The sequence below is a fragment of the Aedes albopictus genome, chromosome 3 (genome assembly GCF_035046485.1).
Source record: "Aedes albopictus strain Foshan chromosome 3, AalbF5, whole genome shotgun sequence".
Lineage (NCBI taxonomy): Eukaryota > Metazoa > Arthropoda > Insecta > Diptera > Culicidae > Aedes > Aedes albopictus.
The window spans coordinates 350038229-350053232 of record NC_085138.1 but is presented as its reverse complement, the minus strand read 5'-3'; the positions used below and the strand labels follow the sequence as shown (position 1 = coordinate 350053232).

General features: G+C 37.3%; 1 protein-coding gene across 1 annotated transcript in view; it reads left to right on the top strand.

Annotated features, from left to right (window-relative positions):
• Positions 1-11381, top strand: part of LOC109432646 (uncharacterized) — a 72688-nt gene extending 61307 nt beyond the window's left edge. The window contains exon 7 of the mRNA XM_062858116.1: positions 10150-11381. The gene's annotated coding sequence lies outside the window, so the exon portion shown is untranslated. The remainder of the gene's footprint in view (positions 1-10149) is intronic.
• Positions 11382-15004: the final 3623 nt, after the last annotated feature.

Here is a 15004-nt window from a genome sequence, read left to right as displayed (position 1 = left end):
GGATTTCACTCATCTGTTACGACGTGTTTAAGTCATGCACTGAGAGCTAAGGAATTCTGATGTTTTATTGTTATACGATGATCCATAGAGAACTTTTTATAAATTCCTGATATGAAATCAATCGAATGCCAAAATAGATTTCATGGAATCTTTTGATATTCCTTCAATACAGAAGGAAGATACTTATGTTTTATTTTATCAGTGATGTTTATGTGTAGCAGCTTCTTCTTGTTCAACAAAAGTCAAACTAAAATTCAACAAATAACAAATTCAAATCATATGGAAATATGAAATTCTCACCTCTCCTTCAGAGTGCTTACATCAAATCTAAATTTGTCGAAAGGATTTTCTGCTCTCAAGCACACAAGCAGCACAAGGTCCTGATTTCAACACTCAATGTCCAGTGCAGCCTAGAGTGCAGTTCTTGTTTGAGCAAGAGAACTAACCAGCAAAAAAAGGCAAACACGACGTTGTGGAAAAGTTTCCGGACGTCTGGCTGGCAATCTCCACTCTGCTGCTCCCTGTCACTCTCTCCACAGTTGTATGTAGTAGGTTTGGTCATCTTGGGAGCAGAAGGATTCTCAACCTCCATCGACACGGAATCCTTCCACTCAGCCAACAACTTCTTGACTTTTGAAAAGAAACCAGTCTGCTGTTTTCTTGTGGACTGGCAGTGATTCGATTCAGTATTTGTTCAGTAAACCAAGCAGTGTAATTTCAGGACTTGAGCAATCGAAAATATAAATAAACTTATATTTTTGAATTTACAAGATTTTGAAAAGCTTTGATCCTTTCCTTCCTACGACTTTGAACGAGTATTTATTTGGCAAAAAGCATTTCCGAACAAGTGCTTGGACAAAAGTTATTACAGATTGGTTAAATGTTTCAAAACCATTGATTTTTTTTGTTGTTAATTAATAAGTTTTTAGTTGTTAATCAGTAGTTCCACTATTAAATCAAGTAGTATGTACTTGGGTTAACCTTATACGGTTACAGTCATGTTCTAACAATTATTGCATCATGGTTCATCTAATTAATTACGTTTGTCTCGAGTTTGACAAAGGTCGATGGTGGTGTAGAGCAATCGTGAGAGAGGGTTAACGCTCCGATACCCATATTTTTTTAATTTCCTTTTATTTGTGAATTTTAACTTAGGCTAATTCTTTACACCCATAATTTTATTTTTTTTGAACTAAGCATAATTTTTCATTAGGAGTACGCACTAAACAGATTAAATTGCTGCGTAAGCCATGATTTTCTGCTTATTTGAAATGTTTCATGATTTTGCGTATGAAATAATCAAAGATAGCCTTGGTGATCGCGACGTTTAATCAGTTTATTCAGTTTGCGCTGTTAACCCTCTAATACCCAAATTTTTGATTTTGATCTAAATGCCATTTTTCGTCATCTAAAATCGATTTAAACATGCTTTGGAAGATGATTCTTTTTAATTCTCGATTTCGTCAATTTCAGTTTTTGATTTTCTAATTTTTATTTTTGAACATCCCCACACTTTTATATTTTTCCTGGAAGCCAATTTGGGGAACGGATTTTTTTGAGAAGAAAACATTTTGAGATTTTATGATTATTGTTGAAATATTATTATTTCAAATTTTTTTCACAGAAAATTTTATTTTCCGTGTAATTTAAAGGAAAATAACTTTAGAGTGTATTCGATTCCCTTAAACTATTAAACATGGATAGAATGATTTGGGAAAAAATAAAAATATGTCAATTGTAGCGATTTAATACAAAATAAACAATGACTTCTAAAAGGTGACTAAAACATCAATTTTTCAATGATTTAAAAAAAATGTAACTACGCTTCAAAATACACCAAAAACCATTTTGAGATATACAGAACAGTCCTAAATATCAGCCAAAAATATAAAAAGTTTGATTTTCCACGAAACAAAAATAACAAAAATGCTCAAACTATACCCCGTCTAAAGGCGGGATTGGGTATTAGAGGGTTAAGTGAATCCCCCTATCATCTAATATCAATTAAAACATGTTTCGGAATATCATTCTTATTTTTTGTCATTTTGTGAAATGTGGTTTTTATTTTTATAATTTTTATTTCTGGACATCTATACACTTTTAATTTTTTCCTGCAAGCCGATTTGAAATATCGATTGTTTTAGACGAAAACATTTTGAAATATTATTATTGTTGCGTACAGATGTGGTTTCCCGGGTAGAAGAAAATAACTAACGAAGATCAAATTTTGCCATTAAAAATGAATGGCCGAATGGCCAAATTGGCTATTGGTTTGTTGAGGGCTAAAATAACAAAAATAATAGCTGACTTTGTACAGGAAATTAACTCAATAACAACTGTTTTTATCCTTATAAGAACAAGCTTAGGACAAAATATTTCAAAATGAAGAATAACTGAATAAGTAATTATCGTCTTTTTGAAAACAAAATCAGTTATTTGAAAAAACATCATCAAGATTGCAAATTTTATTCTTAGGATTGAAAAAAAATGTATTGTAAGTTCAGAATTGTTTTGTCCTTGTTTTGATTTTATAATAACAAAATTAGTTATTATTTACTTTTTGTGGAACAAAGTCAGTTATTTTTTAGTCTTTCAGCTCTTATTCATAACAAACCAATAACAAAATTTACTTTTCATCAGTATTCTATTTAAAATAAAATATACAGGGTGTTAGAGGACCATAAATGGTGAAAAAAAAAGTTCTACGCATATGGTCAAATCTCAACTGTTACGTAGTTATTGAACTTGCCATGTTTTTGATTATTATTGCCTTAACTGGCTATAACTTGGAAATGGTCAAACTTATCACAGTTTTTTACCCTTATTCGAAAAATTATTGAATTTTCTATCAAATGGCATCTTTGAATCGATTGGTTTAGTTAACTAACAAAGTTTTCTAGAGAAAATAGCTCAAAAGTAGTGTGTTTTAATTTGTTTTTGTCAATTATCTTTGAAAAATTCGTAATAAACTTAAATTCTTTCTTAGGCAAAGTTGTGGCCCCTGTTTCACTCGACAATTCGTTCTGTGACATCAAACTTCTATCTCTTATCGTTTTTTGCAATTTCGATTTAAATTCAAATTTTAGATCATAAATTTGCAACTGTCAAGGTGAGCACTTTTTTTGCGCACTGTGTCGCACATTTAAATCAAAATAGCAAGGAAATTATAAGAGCTAGAAGTTTGGTGTCAAACAACGCATTGTAGAGTAGAACAGGGGCCGCAACTTTGTCTAGGAAAGAGTTTCAATTTATTATGCATTTTTCAAAGATAATTGACAAAAACAAATTCAAACCCACTATTTTCAGCTATTTTGCTCTAGAAAACTTAGTTATTAAACTAAACCAAACGATTCAAAGATGCCATCTGGTAGAAAATTTAATAATCTTTCGAATAAGGGTAAAAAACTGCGATGAATTTAACCATTTTCAAGTTATAGCCAGTTAAGGCAATAATAATCAAAACATGGAGAGATCTTTAGATACGTTACGGTTGAGATTAGAGCATATGCGTAGAAATTTTTTTTTCACCATTTATGGTCCTCTATCACTCTTAAAAAAGTGTGCACTCACGAACCTAACACCCTGTATACTTGTTACCCTGTATGTTATTTCACTTAGGATGCTCTTGAGAAGAACTTATTTTGCTATGATTGCATATGTTGTTATTATTCAGTCATTTTTTGTTATTCATAAAAAAAGCTTAAGAATGATGAAATGAGATATGATGGAAAAATTCGTTATTATTTTGACCTTGATTTGTTCCTTCCCTCAACCTGGGTTGGTGCTTAGTGAAACCGGCAACACTGAAGCAAGGTTGAGAACTACAAGCGCCGTCGCTGTCTATAAACAATCGATTAGGCAGTGTTGTTCAATCAGTGAGCCCGGTAGGATCTGCACTGTGGCTAGAAGATCTGTCTGTCTCGTGAACGAGAACTAGATTGTAAGTTTTGAATGAAATGTAATTTATTATAACCCAATTAAACTCTATAAATTTGGAGTATTGAAGCTGCGTAAAAATAATGCAGCTGTCAGTTTGGTACTCTGGTTCCGAGCACGATTATTATAGTTTACTTTGAAACTTTCGTCGACAATTCCTTGGGATCCCTTTCGGAAATGTCTCTGAAAATTTCATTTGAATTTTTTTTTTTATTATTTTTTATTATTGTGTATTTTAACTAAAGCTAGTTCTGCACTAGCCATTGAGAAACTACTTCGAATATTGTATTAAAAGTTAAATTGGCATTCTTTAGCGAACTTTTCGGAATTTGTTATGTGAGGTTTTTTCCAATCTTTTTGGGATTTTTTCTAGGACTTGTTTGCTTCAGCAATACTTTTGATAATTTTCTTCATAACTATTTGGTCAGTTTATTTTGTGTAATTTACTGAGCTCTTTTGATAATGCCTTTGGTAATAAGTTCGGCACTTTTGATTTTTTTCGAAATCTCCTCTGGAAATTTATTCCAAAATTTCTTTGGAATTACGTCAGCAATTTTGAGGTAGTTTTCCATAAGTATTTTCTGAATTTGTTCATCAATGTCTTTTGGAATTCATGTGGCAATTTCATTGAAGTAGTTTTCGGAATTCTCTTTGGAAGTTTCTTGCAGAAATGATTTGCAAAACTCTTTATAGGAATGAAGTTTTCAGACCATTTCATTGTGGATTCTTCAATTTGGAACTTTTTACGGCAGTTTCCTTGACAATGTCTTCGCAAATTCATTCGGAACATGTTTTCAAGCTTTATTTTGCAATCAAATCGACAATTCTTTCAAAAATTTCTCAAGCAAATATTTTTTAAGGTTTTGTTTCAGATTTTTTTTTAATTTCTTCTGAAGTTATTTGAGAATTCCTATGGCAATTCTTTCGGAAATAGTTTTGGAAATTCCTTTAAAAAAGCTTTCGAAATCCCCTTATGCATTTTTTGGCAAAGTTTTTGGAAACTTTTCGGAAATTCTTTAGGCAATACTTTGCGATATACATTTTTTGAGAGCAGCTCCATTGGATTTTTTTCCGGAAATGTCTTTAGGAAGTCCTTCAGTTCTTCTCAAAGATATTTCTTACGCAACTAATTACATTGAGAATTTCTCTGCAGCTTTTCGAAAATTTCTTCGTAATTTATTTCTCAGTCAGTTCTCATGAAAATCCTTTGGAAATTGATTTCGCTATTCTTCGAAAAATACAGTACTTTTGTGAATTCCTTTTACAACAAATTATTTCAAAAATTACTTCGACAATTACAATAACGAAAATGTATTTGAATTTCCAAAAGAATTGTATCAAACATTTCCACAGGAACGGCCGAAGAAATTCAATACTAGACTACCGAAGGAGTTCCCAAAAATACATCGCAAAATTGTGGAAGGAGTTCCTAACAAAACTGCCTGTGAAATTTCCGAACAGATGGGGGATAGGCTTTCTAGCTGCCATAGAAGCTGCCTACAAAAATTTTGAAAAAAATTAAAAAGTAAGTATTACCAAAGATTTTCAGAAATGAAAACCGTAGGAATTAAAAAAAAATCCGAAAAGTTTCCCAAAGGACTCACTGCATAAATTTTATGAATATGGTTGAAGCAATATACAAACCAATTTTGGATAAAATTTTAAAAGAATTTCCCAACGATAAGTTGAAGCGATTTTCGGAGGAATACTAAAAAAAAACACATGAAAGTACAAAGCCTTCTTACAATCATTCTGAAAAGTGTTTTCATGTAGTTTAGAGGAGAGGGTCCCCAGTTAGTCTAGTGGTTAAGGCAATGGATCGCCAATCCGGAGACGGCGGGTTCGATTCCCGTTCCGGTCGGGAAAATTTTCTCGATTCCTTGGGCATAGTGTATCATTGTATTTGCCTCACAATATACAAATTCATGCAATGGCAGGCAAAGAAAGCCCTTCAATTAATAACTGTGCACAGCTGTGGAAGTGCTCAAAGAACACTAAGTTGAAGCGAGGCAGGCCAAGTCCCAGTGGGTACAAAGAGCCATAAAGAAGAAGAAGAAGAGGAGAGGAGGCTCTGGAAGTTTTATATGCGCTATGTGAATTCACGGAGGTATAAGAAGCGTTTCAGGGAGGGAGGGGGGTGGGTTGATTTAAAAGTTTCAGATTTGTTTAAGGAGGAATACAGGTCTATTAGTTCCGAAATTCTAGGGCCACATCTGAAACCCTCGTTAACACACTTAAATACCGCTTAATGCCCTTCTGAAATCACTTGAATTCCCTTGATGTACTCTAAAACGACCATCAAAATCCTCCCGAGATCTTTTAAAGTACCTAAACACTCTGAAATATCTCTGAAACACAGTGAACTGACACGCCCGTGAAACCCTCTTAATTCCTCTAGACATCTCCTGAAAGCCCTCTGAAACGCATCCAATATTCCCTGGAAAACCCTGAAACTCCCTGAAACCACCTGAAACGTATCTGAGATCTCCTGAAATCAGCAGGAACCCCCAAAACCACCTTAAGACCTTTTAAAACGCCATTGGCCCCTCTTAATCCCTATCCCTTAAACCCCTTTCGACGCACGGCCTGTAACATCCTGAGATTCCCTGTAACGCCCCTGGAAAGTCCCTTCTGAAAGTCCCTTCTATCCTCCTGAGACTCTTTGAAACCCCCTGAAATTCCATTAAATCTCCCTGAATTCCCTTCAGATCTCCTGAAATGCCCATGATAATTCCCAAAACCTCTACAGACACCCTGTGAAGGTTCCTGAGTTTCACTAGTAATTCCCAGGGATCTGAAACCCTTTGAAACATTTCGAAACGCTCCTGAAACACCCTGCGACTCTTTGAAATGCCTCTGGCAGCCTACAGAAGCTGCTTTAGATGCTTCTGAGACCCACTGAAACTTTCTGAGACCCAACGATGTTCGCCATTTGAACTTTTGTCCTTCGACCTTTTGCCATAGATTTTCCGAAACATCTTGAGCCCCCGTGAGACGCCTGTGGAAACCGTTCACTGTCGAACGGTTCTGGAATTGTGGACAACCCCTATTCAGCAGTGGTGAATTAGCACAGAACTACAGAAAATTATGGTTAACAACTGAACGACAGTTTAATTCAGCTGCTGTTCTCTAAAAAACACGTGTTTTTATCATGTACTTTGAGTCGAAGTATGATGAAACGAAAGCGCTTATTTGACTTGTGAAAAACACATTATAAAGATACATGTGCTAATTTTTACATGAACTTAACAAGAAGCAGAAAAAGGTCTTGTTTAACTATATTGTAAAGGAATTACTGCGAGTCGAAAAAAATCTTATTACACGATTGAAAAGTGTTTTAAATTATCATTGTTTATACCGATACGAAAAGTTGAACATTGGCTACTTTTGCAATTGGAAATGCATTTGTACAGTAATGTGTACAGTAGGGTGGCCCACACTTATATGAAAAACAAATAATTCGAAAAATGCCAAGTCTTACCTCTTAAATCAGTTGTTTTGGACTCCCAGAAGCTATGTTCAAAATTTGAGCAAAATCGGTTGAGCTCAAGGGGGCGCTTAAAACGCTTGAAGTTTGTATGGGAAAACTTGGCCAAATGTGTGCAGAAATTATAAGTTTTCCAATTTAACCGCTAGGTGGCGCTGTGAGCGTTCAATAAATAAACCCTTTTGTATTATTGTAGGTGACTATATGCCAAAGAACTTTGTCGAAGACCGCGAAGTGAAAAAAGTTATACCCTAGGCGAAGTGAGGCATAGTATTGAGATTTCATTATTGATATTTCATTCCTTTACATGTATTGGAAAAAACAACAATAAAGTTTATCCTCACTTTACGTACGGTATAACTTTTTTCACAGACGCTGGATCACTTTGCGGTCTTCGACAAAGTTGTTTGGCATATAGTCACCTACAATAATACCAAAGGGTTTGAATATTGAACGCTTACAGCGCCACCTAGCGGCAAAATTCGAAAACTTCAAATTTCTGCATACATTTGGCCAAGTTTTCCCATACAAACTTCAAGCGTTTTGAGCGCCCCCTTTGGCTCATCCGATTTTGCTGAAATTTTGAACGTAGCTTCTGGGAGTCCAAAACAACTGATTTAGGAGGTAAGAATTGGCATTTTTTGAAATTTTTGTTTTTCATATAAGTGTGGGCCACCTTAGTGTACAGCATAATTTTAGCTCAGCTATAATTACTATTATAAAGCAACAATTCAGCATGCATGCTTGTTCGCGGCTTGCGATTGTTAGTTGGGCATTTAATATGGGTAAAATTGGTATGGGGAAGATATTTAGAGTTCAAAAACTGCCGACTAAAATATCTAAGATGGCGGCTCCAAATTCAAGATGGCAGCTCCAAATTCATGATGGCGACTGTTTAATGGTGTTTAGGGCTCCGAAACCATGCAATATGGGTATATTTGGTATGGAAAAGACATCTGGAGGCTAAAAATGGCAACCAAAATATCTAAGATAACGCTTTATTATCCAATATGGCGGATCCAAATTCAACATGGCGACTGTGCAATGAAGTTTTAGGCTCCAAAACTATGCAATATGAATATATTTGGTATGGGGAGTAAAAAAACCGGAATATCCAATATGGCGGTCTAAAATCCAAGATGGCAGCTGTTTAATAGAGTTCTAGGATCTAAAACCATGCGACGTGGGTATATTTGGGGCTGTCCATAAACTACGTAGACCAAAATTTGGCAATCTCAGACCCCCCCCCCCTTCGTAGACTTTTGTCCATACAAAAATTTTGAAATTTGTATGGAGCGTAGACTTTGGCCAGAAACCCCGCCCCCCCTCCTCCCAAAAAGTGCGTTCAGGCTCTAAAACCATGCAATATGGGTATATATGGTATGGGGAAGAAGTCTGGGGTGCAAAAATGGCAACCAGAATGTCCAAGCTTGCTGACCTAATCGAAACGACGGCTCAAAATTCAAGATGGCGTTTTTTAGGAGTTTAATGCTTAAACATCAAAAGCCAGATAAACGATATGATTTCTGGGGCCAAGAAATGGATCTTTGTTAAACATATGAAAGTTCAATAATCATTAATATGTTGCTTGAGTTTTGTTGAAATGGATTTTCGAAGGCACGAAGAGGGCGCCAACACCGCTAAGTGGATTAATTAGGTGATGATGAACCTGGGATTAATAAGGGTTTTTATACTCAGCATTAAAGGGGGGACAGGCATTCAGAACAAGTTTTGTGCTTAAGAAAAATAGTAATGATGGTAACTATTGCAACGGAGTCCAAAGGGCGTTTATAGAGAAGAGCAAAGAGAGGTTGCAGGGGTGTTCCATGGGATCCAAGGGGTTTCCATGGTTCCCTTTCAAATGGGGAACCAGAAGATATCAGGAGCTTTTGAAAGGATTTTCAAGAGCATTTCAGGGGTATCAAGGGTGCTTCAGGGGGTCTCACAGGCGTGTCAAGCGAACCCTAAGGGTTTCCATAGAGGTTCCTGGAGACCTCATGGTGGTTTTTGGGGGTCTTAAGAGTATTTTGGTGGGTACAGGGGTTTCAGGGGACTCCGGTGCGCTTCAGAGTATCTCAAGGGATTCCAGGGGGTCTCGGAGGTGTTTTAGGGATCTCAGGGTTGTTTCAGGGAGATACAAGGGGTCACAAGGTATTCAGGGTGTCTCAGGGACGCATCTCAGGATTTATGTCGGAACCCATTTAGCTTGGATTTGTATGAATCTTACTCATTTCTGATTATCTTTTTAGCGTGTACTAAAACATCCCAATGTATTACAATTTCTTATATACAATACCAATTCTGAATAGGTTTTAGTGTCTTTGGTTCAAAACGATTATGATCACAAAATTGGGCTTTTGCAATAACAGTGCGGAGAATATCTAGTTTTGTGAAATTTGGATTGTTTCAACTGTTTGATTACTAGACACCATGGCTGATCGAATATGAAATTGTGTCACTGCTAAACCAAACAAGCGCAGCAAATAACCAACATCTGAATATACGGAGAAGTAGGTGGTCCCAACCGACGGAAGAAGAGGTCCAGTTTGTCTTCGGTCGTGTCTTCGCTAGGGACATCCTCGTGCTAATGTAGTTAAGGTGCATGTGCGCTACCCTATACCTAGATAGAAAAATGCCCTGACAACAATCTCGTCGAAATTCAAATTTTGAGTTTTGTCGAGAAAGTTTCGCTTCTTATGAAAGCGGATTTATGTTTTCCGATATAGATTCCGACGAGCAGCAGAGGAATTCTAAACAAAGTCGAATAAGAACATTGTTAGCGTTAAGTGTGATAAGAAAGTAAAGGAAGAAGTGGTCGCTGTTCTTTATAAGAGATGAAGAAAAAAAAGTTCAAAATGACAAGTGCTACTAGACTACAACAGGCAGCCACTCCAGTCTGGTCAGCAGAAGTTTCAATGAAATTGAAGTAAAACTAGTTTTTGCACTCGCGCTGCTGGCTGACCGGAGAAGAGCGCAGTGAATTCCCATCGAAGTGTGTCGACGAGGGGAGCTGATCTGGGGGGACAAAACAAATAAAACAGACTATAAATGTGATAACTACCAACTGCTCCTGAACATGTTCCGACTATCGGGAGGCAGCTGATACACGGCTGATAACTAAGACGATATCGAATGCCAACCCGGGGTGCAGTCTGTTCAATGACGACGAGAAAGGACGATAAACGATAAACAGCCGCCGTGGAGCCGGATATTGGAAAATTGAAAACCGATTCGATGGCACTCTTGGGAAAACTTTCCACAATAAGGACACAGTCAGTTTTGTGGCGACGTCGTCGTCCGTGTGTGTGTGTGTGTGTGTGCAATGTGCATGTCAGTCAGTGTATGATCTCTCTTTAAAAACCAATGTAAATTGTTGTTTGGCTTGCTGCAGTTTGAAGCATTGGAAAACCAAGGAGGGAGGGGAAGCAGATGCCAAACCGATGCACTGGGTGAGGGGAGGGGCTTGAAGCTTTTGCTGTTATAACTCACTTTCGAGAGAATATGTATTAAATGCGCGCAACTTGGTGGGGGACAGAGAAAAAGAGGGTCGAGGGACGAAGAAGAAATATTATAAAGCTCGACCCGAATGATGTAATATTTTTAGGAATTCAAATTTAATTAATTCACCATAAAATGTAAATATAGCTGCTATGTATGAAAACCTGTGGAAAATGGGAGTTGTCCATCCGCTCGAGAGGGTGACGACAATGAAGCAAAAAAAGCAGTTAGTGGAAAATAAAGATCAGTGATGGTAAACCAGACAGAGCTGCAATGGTTGAATCTTGCTTCGAAAGCCTTTTCCCGTCTTCCGTTTGTGCGGTGCGCTCACTGGGTAGTAGCAGTTTCAAAAGTGGAATGAAAATAAATATTGTTTGAAGATCTCCAAGGACTTGGCTTGTGCTAGTTCAAGATGTTTGTCGTTTGGTTCAGTCGTAATGGGGTCATTTATTTGAGTTGAGAAAGCCAGACAGCGAAGAGTGGTCAGACAGCTCGTCGGTTCAAACGGTATGTAGTCGTATCCTGAGATGCCGATTAAATCAACAACTGGACGTTTGTTTGCTTTTAGTTTTCTTTGATCTGAAAAAAACCTGGCTGGCATCATCGTGATTTCCTTGCTTGGATAGGTACCCTAGATAGGTTGAATAGTGCCTAGATTTGAAACATACAATTGAATGTTTGAATAGGTAAGTACATCGAAAATTATATCAAAACCGATTTTATGGCTGAAATACCCGATTTAACAACCCTAGTAAAAGCATTAGCAAAACTTCCCATGACAAATTTGCAATTTCAAGTTTCACGAAGTTCAGATAAAGTGCAGATAAGTTGCTGGAAATTCGCAACAAGTTCCAACAAGGCTCATTGTTTGCATCTTAAGCAGATTGAAAACTGCTTAAGATGCTGTTCGGAACTTCACTGGAACTTTCGAGTTCTTGGAAGTTTATTTCAGTATCTTGGTTTGGTCTTGGTTTGCAAAAGATTTTTTTTTTGTCATTTTAGCAAAAACCCTACTTTATAAAAATATTTTCATTTACAAAAAATTTGAATATACCAAATGAATGACTCGTAGTGCAGAAGAAAAAAAATGTGACACCCATCGGAGTCGAACCGAGAGCCGCTGCGTGAGACCCCTCTTCTTTACCCTAACACCAGAATTGCGATGAAGTACACTGCCGACAGCTAGGTTTACACACTTGTGCAGTAGCGCAGTTAACCTCATCTTATCAAGAGTCTATAGCAGCGCAGCGGTACGGCAGCAGGTTATTATCCAAGTGAACTCACTTCAAATCTTCATAAGAGTGTGTCATGTGAAGTAAGTTTGGTCGTGTTTCACACTAGAAGTTAACAAAAGAGGTGCCGTACATTTTTGTTTTTACCATCATTTTGAGAAGGTTCCATCAGAAGCCTAGAAGTTTCGAAATAACTTTTAAATGAAGCTGTTTAGAAGTCTAAAGAGCAAACACTAGCAAGCTGCTTAGCTTATAAAGTACTCTCTTATCCGAATTTTTGTTACCTGGCAACCTTTCGCTTCGTAGGTGCTACTCTGTGCTTGACCAGACAGTGTTGATCCGAAGCACAAAATTGTGCAGATAATGTGGGAATCTTCTTCTCTCCTTCCAGAAACACCGAATACAGTGCCAGTGTTTTACAGGTAAGTATATGTTCTAGAGATAGAGACGGGGTAGTTCAAGCGACCACAACTGCCATATCATCTCGTCAGTTTCAGGGTCCAAACTTCCCCAGAGGCTAAATTTGAGGAACAAATTTTCAAAATAAAATGATCTATGGCGAGAAAATTTTCGACTGCGCCGCTATTTTCAAGCTATGACTCAAATCATTGTTTATTGTTATTTACGAAATGTGAGTGTCAAATAAGTAAAATAGTGTCACTGGTCGTCGAAAATCCTTCCCAGAGCATCACGCCACTGCATCTCGTAGATCAAAACTTCATCGATGTAAATCCGTGAAATCTAATAGATTGGCAGGCATAGACGATACTCCAACGTAAAGAGCTTAATCGCATTTGCCTGCTTCGGATCACCAACTGTGACCGAAGGCTCTCCTGTACCAATCACGTCAATGGCAAGAACGGAGGAAAACCGTTTGGTCAGATCCTTGCAGATCAGAACCATGAGCAAACGTATGCCTTTTACCAGCCTGGTATTTCCAAATGAGTTCCTTCCGAAATTCATTAATGAATTCCTCCAGGATTCTTTCAAAGATTCTGCTGGATTCCTTCAGAAATTTATCCCGGATTTCATTAAAAATGTTTCCTGGGTTTCTGTCGCGGATGTTTGCAGATGTTGCATGAAAGTTTGCTTGCAGAATCCCATAAAAGATTTCTGCCAGGACAATGATTTTATTGCCCTTTTCCGGATGTACCAGTCGGGCAGTATATCTGAAATAGACGTAAAAACTTGAAGTATTTTTAGGCAAAGTACGTTTAATTGGCAAATTGTGAGACAAATTATTGAAAAAATAACCACTTGTTTCGATCAGACCAGATGGTCGGTGACGAAGTATGTGTCAGTCGAGCTTCAATATCAACATTTTGAAAACAATATGCCGCGAGAATGCGGGAGATGGGCATCTAAGAGCTGAAAGATAGATAAAGTTGTGAAAGACGGACCCGGTTAGGGTGGTGCTTGGAATCCAGTTTGACTTTCTATTCCACAGAATTTTCCATGAACTATTCAATTTCTTCCAATATTGGTGTATTTCTTTGGAGATTCCTCCTGAGTTTTCAGAGATTTATTCGATGATTCCTTCATTGCTTTTCTTAAGACAACCCTCCAGATTTTATTTTTTTTGAAAATTGCTCCTGGTTTTCGTCAAGGATTTCTCCAGGGATTTCTTCATTGATTTATTCTGGCATTCTTTCAGAGTTATCTTTAGCGATTTCAATCGGGCTTTCTTCAGAGATATTTTCAAGAATTCCTTAAGATTTCCTCCCAGGATTCCATTGTTGATTCCACCGGGGATTTCTTCACGGGATTTTCCCCAGTTTCTGTTTGTCGAGATTCGTTCACAGATCTTTTTCCACGATTCATTCAGAATCTTTCCCGTGTTTCCTTCAGTGATTTTTCGTGAGTTTGCCAGTATTTCTTCATGCTTCTTCCCTAGATTCTTTCAGAACTTCCTTCAGGAATCCTTTTAGGAATTCATGGGATTACTTCGGGAACATCTTTTAATGATGTCTTCAGGCAATTCCAAACTTCCACTTCAGAGATTTCTGCAGGGATTCCGCCAGGACCTTTCAAAGATCGCTCCCAGCATTATTTCAAGGATTTTCCCAGAATATTCAGAAGGACTCTTTTGGATTTTTTAAAGACATTACTTCAAACTTCTTTTTGATATTTCTTTTGAAATTTATTTCTGGATTTCTCCAGAATTTTTTTCTGGATTTTCTTCAGGAATTCTTCCCATGGTTCCTTCATTAAGTCCTTCCAAGATTTTTTTTTCATTGATTTCTTCCTTGTTTTCCTTTAATGATCTTATTTTCGGGTTTCCTTCATTGATTCTTCCGGACATTAGGTGGTTACGCCAAGTATTCCATTAATAAATGCCTCCGAGATTCTTTCTATGATTTCTTCCTTACAGAAAACCTTAGAAAGAATCGCTTCTTGCATTCCTCTTGGTATTCTTCCTTAGATTTCTGATAGGATTTCTTTAGGAATTCCTTCAGGATTCTCTCAGGGATTTCACTGGAGATTCTTCCAGGGATTATTCCAAGATTATTTTGCCGTTCCGGAATTCCTACCGGGAATACTTCTTGGGTTTCTGTTGTAATCCTTTCAGGGATCCCTCCCGTGATTTCTTCTGATATTCCTCCTGAGATTTCTCCCGGGATTTGTTTTGAAACTGGATTAAATAACATAATTTCCGTCATTCTTGGATCCTGTAAAGGCCTGTTCATAAGCCACGTAGAACAAGATTTGGTCACAGCAGCGAGAGAGTGAGTGCCGTCGTCGCCCTGCATCCAATGTAATGATGGTTCTGCATTAACATGTCTAAAGGGTCTAACTCGTTTTGTAAACAAACATTGTTTCTGTCGTTGTAGGGTCTATCTCGATCCACCCA